The following is a 10,300-nucleotide window of genomic DNA, read 5'->3' as shown; positions in this document are numbered from 1 at the left end:
TTCATGGCTTGGCAAGCTTTTACAGAAGATTTGTCAAGGATTTTAGTACCATAGCAGCACCATTGAATGAAGTTGTCAAGAAGAATGTTGGTTTCAAATGGGGGGAAGTACAAGAAAAATCTTTTAATTTGTTGAAAGAAAAATTGTGTAACGCACCTTTGTTAGTTTTGCCAAATTTTTCTAAGACTTTTGAAATTGAGTGTGATGCTTTGGGTGTAGGTATTGGAGCTGTCTTAATGCAAAAAGGAAGACCCATAGCCTATTTTAGTGAAAAATTAAATGGAGCTGCCCTAAACTACCCGACTTATGACAAGGAGATGTATGCTTTGCTGAGGGCTTTGGAGACGTGGCAACATTATCTCATGCCAAAGGAGTTTATGATTCATACGGATCATGAGTCTTTGAAGCATATCAAGGGTCAAGAAAAGCTCAACCGAAGGCATGCTAAGTGGATTGAATTTATTGAAACATTTCCATATGTGATTCGCTACAAAAAAGGTAAGGAAAATGTGGTTGCCAATGCATTATCCCAAAGGTATGTGCTCTTTTCTACCTTAGATGCTCGATTGCTTGGATTTGAACAATTGAAAGAACTTTATGAGCATGATAGTGACTTTGGAGAAATTTTTAGAACCTGTTTGAAACATGGATTTAATAAATTTTACATATTTGAGGGATATTTGTTTAAGGAAAACAAACTTTTTGTGCCTAATTGTAGTATTAGGAAATTATTAGTTCGGGAAGGACTTGAGGGTGGTTTAATGGGCCATTTTAGTGTTTTAAAAACTTTATCCTTGCTGCAAGAACATTTTTATTGGCCTAACATGAGGAGAGATGTTGAGAGAATTTGTGAAAGATGTTTGAAGTGCCGAAAAACAAAATCAACATTGAAACCGCATGGATTGTATAAGCCTTTGCCGATCCCTACCTATCCTTGGGTAGATTTGTCTATGGATTTTATTCTTGGGTTGCCTAGGTCAAGGACAGGTAAGGATTCAATATTTGTTGTAGTAGATAGGTTTTCTAAGATGGCACATTTTATTGCACGTAACAAAAGTGATGATGCATCCAATATTGCTAATTTATTTTTCAAGGAAATTGTGAGATTGCATGGAATGCCAATAACTATTGTTTCGGATAGGGATGCTAAGTTCTTAAGCTATTTTTGGAAAACATTGTGGGCTAAATTAGGTACTAAGCTTTTATTTTCAACTACTTGTCATCCACAAACTGATGGACAAACCGAAGTAGTAAATAGAACCTTGTCTACATTGTTGAGAGCATTAATTAGTAGAAATTTAAGGACTTGGGAAGAATGTTTGCCACATGTTGAATTTGCATATAATAGGTCTTTACATTCAGCAACTAAATTTACTCCATTTGAAATTGTTTATGGTTTTAATCTTTTGACTCCATTAGATTTAACACCTTTTCCTTTAAGTGAGCGTGCTAATCTAGATGGAAAACAAAAAACTGATTTTGTAAAGCAGATTCATGAGAAGACCCGAGCAAACATTGAGAGGAGGACGGAGCAATATGCAAAGGTGGCTAATCAAGGCCGAAAATCAATGGTGTTTGAACCGGGAGATTGGGTGTGGCTGCATTTAAGGAAAGAAAGATTTCCCGAACAAAGGAAATCAAAACTCATGCCGAGGGGTGATGGACCTTTTCAAGTTTTGGAGAGGATAAACAACAATGCCTACAAACTTGATCTACCGGGTGAGTATAGTGTTAGTGCCACCTTTAATGTTGCTGATTTATCTCCTTTTGCTGCATGTGATGACTTAGATTTGAGGACAAATCATTTTCAAGAGGAGGGGAATGATGCGAATCCACCCGAGACTGTTCGACCGACAACTTGCTGGGGTGCTAACCCAATACAAATGAAGGTGGGATCGATCACTAGGGCCCAAGCCAAGAAGTTCAAGGAAAATCTTGTTGTCTTCATACAAGGAATAAGTCATAGTCAAGAGGGGTTGGACATATCTAAAGAACCAAGGCCTGTTTTACTCATACAAGCAATAGAAGCCAAAACAGGCCCGGGTGACGTTTTTGGTGATAATAAGGAGGCCGGGTTGTATGAATTGGAACCCCATCCTTATGGGTTCAATTCATATGGAGGATGAGTCATAGAAACCAGCCAAAGCAGCTTCAAAGCCGACCAACAAGGTGGTTTGCACACAAGGGGAACAAAAGGCCGGATTTGCTGTATTCCTTGCTGGCTTTACTGTATTTTACTGTATTAGCCTTTTCTCATACTTCCAAGCAAGGGCAACGTGAGGAACTTCACAATAAGCTTATTTGGCATCCCACAAAGACTATTGAAGCTGATTTGGAGTCCAATTGGATCAAAGAAGGGTCATTACCAACATAGCCGAAATTTACCATTTTTAGTTTCCTAATTTGTTCTTACTTTTTGTTTTAGGAAACTACCATTACTTTTAGGTTTTTATTTATTTATTTTCTGGACAAATAACTTTAGGAAGGTTTTTATTTTATTCTTTCCATTGTAAATTAATTAATTCCTAATTTAATATAAAGGAATTAATTAATCAAACTTAGATTAGGAAAGGAAGTATAGTTTCGGCCAACTAGGATTCTTTATGTGAGTGGCCGGTTTACCTAGGGTTTTTAGGGTTTATTTTGTTTCTTTCAAAGCCTATTTAAAGGCTTAGTTATCAATAAGAATAAACTTTGATTTGATTGAGAAAATACTTGTGAGATTAATTATCTCCTTGTTCTTTGAAAAAACCTAAAACACCATTAGAGAATTGGTTGTTTTAGCTTGACTTATCAATAGGTTTTCCATCCCCTATTGTGGCGTCTACATTATACCAAGGTTTCTAACCACAGGTTGGTTAGGGGTTGATGTCCATTCCATTAGAACTTAAACTTAATTGAGATCCGAGCTAATATAATACGGGTTTAGGAGCAGGTCGTCCTAGGTTCATATCAGTGGGTCGCCCAGAATATGGGTGAGAAAGTAATTGCCAAAAGTGAGCATTTTGCTAGTGTTAAGGACAATAATCCTGTTTTAGCTGAGATGGCAAACTATGGGGTGATAATGACATCTGGGATGTCAGTTACACTGTGTTTTCAATTCCCATATTCAAATATGATTGGTTAGACAGTAGTGGTGTAAAAGTTGATGAGATGGGGTTTATATGTGTTAACTTAAATAAAATTGGATATTAATCTGACCCATTCATTATGACTTCACAAGTTCAACAAGTATTTTATCTTGAGGATCAAATTGATTTGAGATAGTCTGTAGTTTTGACTCCACCACAACATGGTACTTTTGTTGAAGAAGAATTGGTTGAAGAAGATGTTTTTACCGATACTATAATGGCTCACAATCCATTTATGATAAGGTTGCCAAGTATGGTTGAAAATGATAATGAGGATGAATGTGAGAATGGTTATATTTCTAATGACTGCGAGGGGATATGGATAAAAAACATACCATCTACTAAATAAATTGGTAAGTAGATTAATTAACTTATGTTTAAATAATTATATTTGTTATTATTGTTTTAATTAATTCTTTATTCCTTTCTTATTACGTGTTTTCCATTCTTAGTATATTTTTGTTAATTATGTTTACATTCACAAATGCTTAATTAATTTTTTATTATTGTTGTGAATTAATTTGTGCTTAATTAACTTGTGCTTATTTAACTTATTATTTATTACATTTGTTATTATTGTTTTAATTAAATTTTGTTCCTTTTTTATTATGTATTTTCCACTCTTAGGAGAAATGTACCTTACAAAAACTTAAGAACTAATTAATATTTATTTATATATTTTGTATATGTGTTAATAATTTTTTAGTATAGTTTTTTCATATGCAGTTGTGCATAATTAAGTTGTGCTTACATTTGTTATTATTGTTTTAATTAATATTTATTCCTTTCTTATTATGTGTTTTCCATTCTTAGAAGAAATGTACCTCGTCAAAACTTAAGAACTAATTAATATTTATTTATATATTTTGTATATGTGTTATTAATTTTTTGACATAATTTTTCATGTACCGTATGGAAGTGTAACTTGGTCACATGAGGATGTCAACCAACTTAGAGTTGAATAGGCATCAGCTATAATCTCAAACATTTTATCTCAATGACTTTGTATGCAAGGTAGTTTAATTGCTTTTGTTTGTACATATAAAATAGTTGACCAAATTGTAAAAATATTATATAAGTTAATATTTAATTTATTTGACATCCTATTATTTGTTTGTGCATATTATTTTTTTATGCAAATATTTATTTTAATTTTCTTGTCTTTTAATTAATTTGATGAAGCTAACTAAAACACCATTCAAACCAGAAAAAAAAAGGGAGGGGGGGGGGGGGGGGGGGGGGCGGTTGATGCTTTTACATAAAAGTGTTGCCAAAGGTGAGAAAAGCCAACGCTTTTAAGGAAAAGCGTCGACTATTGCTTAACTTTTTTTCCTAAAAGCATTGGCTATTATGTAAACATTTAGCAACTTTTTTTAAAAAGCATCTTTAAAAGCCTAACAAAAAGTCAACACATTTAATAAAAGCATTGCCAAAAACTTTACTAATAGCCGAGACATTTCTTTGAAAGTGTCAACTTTTCTTTTACACTTATAGTGATACTTTTTTGAAAAGTGTTTGATTTTCTCCAACATTTAGCGATAGTTTTTCAAAAAAGTGTCGGTTATTACTGTACATTTAGTAATGCTTTTTTTTTTAAAGCGTCGGTTCTTTTGAGATATTTAGCTATGCCTTTTCTAATTAAAAGTGTCTGGTTTTTTTAATATAAGCCTACGCTTTAAAATCGTCAATTCTTTTGAGATATTTAGCTATGCTTTTTCTAATTAAAAGCATCGTCTTTTTTTAATATAAGCGAAAGTGTCGGCTTTATTTTGCCCAACGCATTAACTACATCCCCTTTCATTTCAATTCTTGTAGTGGTTCCATGTGGATAATGGAAGTTTCCATTTGATTTAAGTTAGTTTTGTTGTTTAAAGTTTTTTTTATTTTTAAGATTTAGTTTCAAATTTTTGAAAAATCAAAAAGATTTTTATGTTCTTGTCTAATTTTTTTTTAAATAAAAAATTAAAAAAATTAAGCAAAATATTTATCTTTTTTGATTGCTAGTTTTTGGTTTTTTTTTCTTTATTTTTGAAAATCCAAATAGAGTTGTTGTTTTTGTTTAGTTTTTGTCAAATTTCTAAAATTTCGTAAACATTTTAAGGTTTTTAGTAGTTGTTTGGTTTTTTTTTTTTTTTTCGTTGCTTTAGGTTTATGATTGTTCGATGATGAAATATTGTGAGTTTAGGTAAAAATGAAAGATTTGCATTAGTATAATTTAGATTGTTTTCTATGGAAGATTTGCATTAGTATAGTGGTATATTATTTTGTGTACCTTTAGAACTTGCCTCATCTTTTATTGAGATGAAATCGTAGATGATTGCTTGATTTGGAAAATGATTTGGGCCATTCTTTTTAAGAAATTTAGCCTTTGGAAGGCCTACCTTTTAAATCATTGTATTGCTTGGACCTATTTTAAGTTTGTTAGGATACATGTATGTTTAGAGTCTTCTTAGTCATTTAACTTCATTTAGCTTACCTTTATGGGCCTTTCATATTTAAATTTTATCCTACCTTTACATAGTTTTTTAAGAAAGCTTGTTCTTAAGTTTCATATAAAATGTGCTTGTGACATGTAAGGAGGAATAGAATGTGAGCTAAATTTGGGAGAATGATGGAGGTTTATTAGTAAGTTGGTTCTATTTTGTATTTTTGTGAAATTTGTTAGCTTAATTGAACACAATGTTCAAAATTTGGGTATTAGTGATATTTGAGCGAAAAATGTCTTTTTTTTTTTGTTTTGTTTTGTTTGTTAAAAAAAAAATAAAGTGAATTGTCACCCTTTCAAGAAAAGATGTTCATAAGAAATAAGTTTGGGGGTATGCATTTCTTAAAAATTAAAAAAAAAATAAAAAAAAGTAAAAATTTTAAAAGAAAAAAAATATTGTATTTAAAGAGAATTAAGTTTCTCTAGTAAGTTTTTGGACATTGCTTTATAGGTATATAAGCATAATGATAATGATATAGTGGAGTGTTTTGTCATAAGGAGACAAAACTTTGCTCGTCAATGAGTGTTAAGTGTAGTATTTTTGAGTGATGATTAGTTTCGAGATTAGTTGATAAGTTGATTGTAAAGAAGACAGACAAATAAATTTTAGAGGTTTTTTCTTTTCTTTTTTTTTTTTATTTTTTGTTCTTTTTTTAAGTGATTTGTCTTTGTGAGAAAGTACTTGTTGTTACTTGAACACATAATCATTGATATTTAATGCAAAATTTCTTCTAATATTTATTTACCTTTCTTTTCGTTTCATTGAGCTCGTCCCCTCTAGCCTTATCATTACAAGCCGATAAAGACTTATTGATCTTAACTTTTGCTTTCATTCTACATTAGTGGAAAGTTTATTATCATGTTAAATATATGAAGCTAGTGCTTAATTTTAAGGCTTTAATTAGTGTAGATCCATCTTGAGGCATGATGTTGAATGCTTTGACTTAATTTTCACACACGCACTTTGAGAGTAATAGCTTAATGAATGGAAATAAGGTGTTTGGTTGCACATATAGTTTGAAATTAATTGTTAACACTATTTATTGAATCTCTGAGGCCACTATAATTATAATTCCTACCATTTGTTTATGTCTTTTCAGTTTTCAAGTTTGCTTTCTAAATTTTTAAGTTGTTTTTAAATTTGTTTTTAAGTTCTTAGTTTTTTATTTTTTTAACCTTTTGAATTTGTAGTTGTTTACTTTAGTATTTTAGCTGTTTTTGTTTGAATAAGTAGTTGTTTGCTTGAGGATAAATAAATATTTAAATTTAGAAGTATGATTTCTAAGCATTTTACTCAATAATTTGTCCTATCTAAACTTAATTATTTGCTTGATTTCTCAAGTTCTAAGTTATGTTTTTCATGTTTTGTTATTTTTTATTTTTATTTTTTTTTTGAATGTAAAGCTTCAATTGAGGATTTTTGAAGAATGTTTGATAAAAAGAATATTACATTTATATCTCTTGAGATTTGGATTAATTATAATTTAATCCATCATGTTTTGAAAATTACAACTATCAACTATAAGCATATGTGGATAATATTATTACAAGAGGTGTGAATCAAACAACAGGGTGGAAGATTATAACTTTTGGAAATCTAAGAGGATGTTGATAATATTTTTAAAACTAAAAAGACTAAATTGTAGTTAAGTCAAACTTTAAGGGAGATGGATAAAATTAACTCCATGATAACTTTTGAAGTTTTTGAGCTTATTTGGAGTTATTTATTGAAAGGTAAGTAAGAAGTAAAAATCCTTGGAAACGAGTTAAAGAAGTATACCACTTGCCCACGGTGGACATGCCACTTTCATAAGGAAGAAGTGAAGGAAGTTTGTGTCCACTTGCTTTAGTAGGTGTATGCACCAACATTTGTACGAAGGGAAACGAGTTAAGTTCGTGCTCCACTTACTAGAGAAAGAACTCCACCGAATGCCTCGTTTTCTACTAAGTCTTATGTATAGACTCCTTTACGGAACCTAGAATTTTGACTTTCGGAAGCTAAAAGCTTGATATTAACGAAGCATGTGACTTCCATGTGCCTTTGTTTTGGAGATAGCCTTGTGATGAAGATTAAAGGGTTCATATTAAGTTATCTAAGATATAGATTGGAGGAAGCTCTTAGAAACTGGCTATAATTTATCTAAAAAGGAAAAGCTATCTATCATATTATATCATCAATCTAGAGACACCATAATTAGAGACAAAAAGGTATTCTTAGAGAGAGAAGCTTTAAGAGTTTGAGTTCTTGAAGAATCCATACCTTTGGGTGTACTTGGAAGAGTAAATTATACGAACCAAGGTCGACTTGCTCCTAAACCTATATTATATTAGCCCGGATTGAAACATTAAATTCAAGTTCTTATGGTCACCTCAATCTCTAATCAACCTATGACTAGAAACCTTGGTATATGATGAAGACACTACAATAGGTGATGGAAATCCTACTGACAAGTCAAACTTAAACATTCGCTCTCTAATGGTGCTTTAGGTGTTCAAAAGAAAAAAGAGAATTCATTTCTCACAAATAAATTTATGAATAATATTAAAGGTGCATTCCCCTTGAAAAATAACCGTTAAATACGTTAAAGTCACAAAGAAATAAACCCTAATTTAACTAGGTAAAACCGGCCATGAGATAAAGAAACAATGGGTTGGCCGAAATTCACCTACTTTTCTAAACTAATTTGGATTAATTAATTCATTTATTTTGAAATAGGAATTAATTAATTTACAATGGAAAAAATAAAATAATAACTTTCCTAAGTTGTTTTTTTCCAAAAAAATAAGTAAATAAAAACCAAATAGAAGACTAATTTCCTAAAATAAAAAGTCAAACTCAAATTAGGAAACTAGTTGACTAGTTTGACTACTAAGCTAAGTTTGACCAAGTTCTAGCTTGTAAGGACTCCAAATAAGATCTAATGTGCCATGTAGGTTACCAAATAGGATTATTTATGATTCCCATATATTGCCCTTGATTGGAACAAAGAGAAAATGCTTAATCAGCAAAATACAGCAAAGCCAGCAACAAAACAGTAATTTCGGCCAAAAACTCCTCCTATGTGCAAATGCCTTCTTTGATTGCTCTTGATTCTGCATTGACTTGTTTTCATGACCTCTTAATGGTATGAATTGAATTCAAGAAGTGTTGAACCCTTCACCATAATTGCACTAAAACAGCTACCTGGGTTCGTATTGACCTTCACCACTTGGATGCATAAAACGGGTCTTGTATATTTGGATATGGATAAACCCTTTTGAGAATTGATAATTCTCTATATGAATCCAGCCAAGTTGTCTTTAAATCTCTTGACTTGTGATCGAGTGATTGGCCCGGTCTTCATCTGAATTGGATCAGCACCTCAGCGGGTAGTCAGTTGTATGGGTTCGGGGGGATTCTCATTGATTCCCTCCTCTTGAAAAGGATTTGATCTCAAATAAAAATTATCACATGCAGAAAAAGAAGATAAGTTAGCAACATTAAATGTAGCACTAACATTGTACTCACCTTGTAAGTCAAGTTTATAAGCATTCTCATTAATCCGCTCCAAAACTTGAAAAAGTCCATCTCCATGCGGTATAAGCTTGGACTTTCTTTGCTAGGGAAACCTCTCCGTTCTTAAGTGCAACCAAACCCAATCTCCTGGATCAAATACTACCTTGAAAAATCTTCTGTAAAAGTTAGCCAAACCAAGTAAATTCTTACTTGGGTAATGATTGTAGGTTTCGGCCATTGTTGTATAACATTGACCTTGTATTGGTCAACTTTAATCCCTGCAATACTTACTACAAATCCTAAAAATACAAACTCATTTTGATAAAAATCACACTTTTTAATATTTACAAACAAACTTTCTTTCCTAAGCACTTCTAAAAGAAACCTAAGATGTCCTACATGATCATCTAAATGCCTACTATATACAAGAATATCACCAAAATAAACAATCACAAATTTTCCAATGAATGGCCGCATAACATGGTTCATTGATCTCATGAAAGTACTAGGTGAATTAGTTAAACCAAAATGCATTGCCAACCACTCATACAAACCATATTTAGTTTTGAATGCAGTTTTCTATTCATCCCCCTCTTTCATTCTAATTTAATGATACCTACACCTAAGATCAATTTTAGTAAACATGCATAGACCATGTAATTCATCTCACATATCATCTAACCTAGAAATTGGATGCCTATATTTAATGGTTATATTATTAATAGCTCTACAATTCACACACATGCACCATGAACCATCTTTCTTAGGTACTAACAAAACAGGAACAGCACATGGACTCATACTCTTACGAATATAACCTTTGTCAAGTAATTCACTTACCTGCCTTTGTAGCTCCTCTGTTTTCTCGAGATTACTCCTATATGTAGGCCTATTAGGAATTGCTGCTCCCGGCACAAAATCAATTTAATGTTCTATCCCTAGATAGGTGGTAAACCATTAGGAAATCCTGTAAAAGAGAAAAGATAGAACTTGGCAATTCAAGTTCTTCAAGATTAGCTTGATCATTTAAATATGCTTCTTTATAATCATGACCAACAATAGTTTTTTATTCAAAATTGCTTTATTAACATCACCAAACCTAACATAAAAAATTTTATTTCTCTTTTCTTTCCCATTCACGGATTCACCTTTTCCATTGTCACTTTCAGGTTTTACTCTCTCTTTTTC

Source organism: Ziziphus jujuba, chromosome 5, assembly GCF_031755915.1.
Source record: "Ziziphus jujuba cultivar Dongzao chromosome 5, ASM3175591v1".
In the NCBI taxonomy this organism is placed as follows: Eukaryota; Viridiplantae; Streptophyta; class Magnoliopsida; order Rosales; family Rhamnaceae; genus Ziziphus; species Ziziphus jujuba.
The sequence above is the reverse complement of the archived record's forward strand: the minus strand, read 5'-3'. Positions refer to the sequence as shown.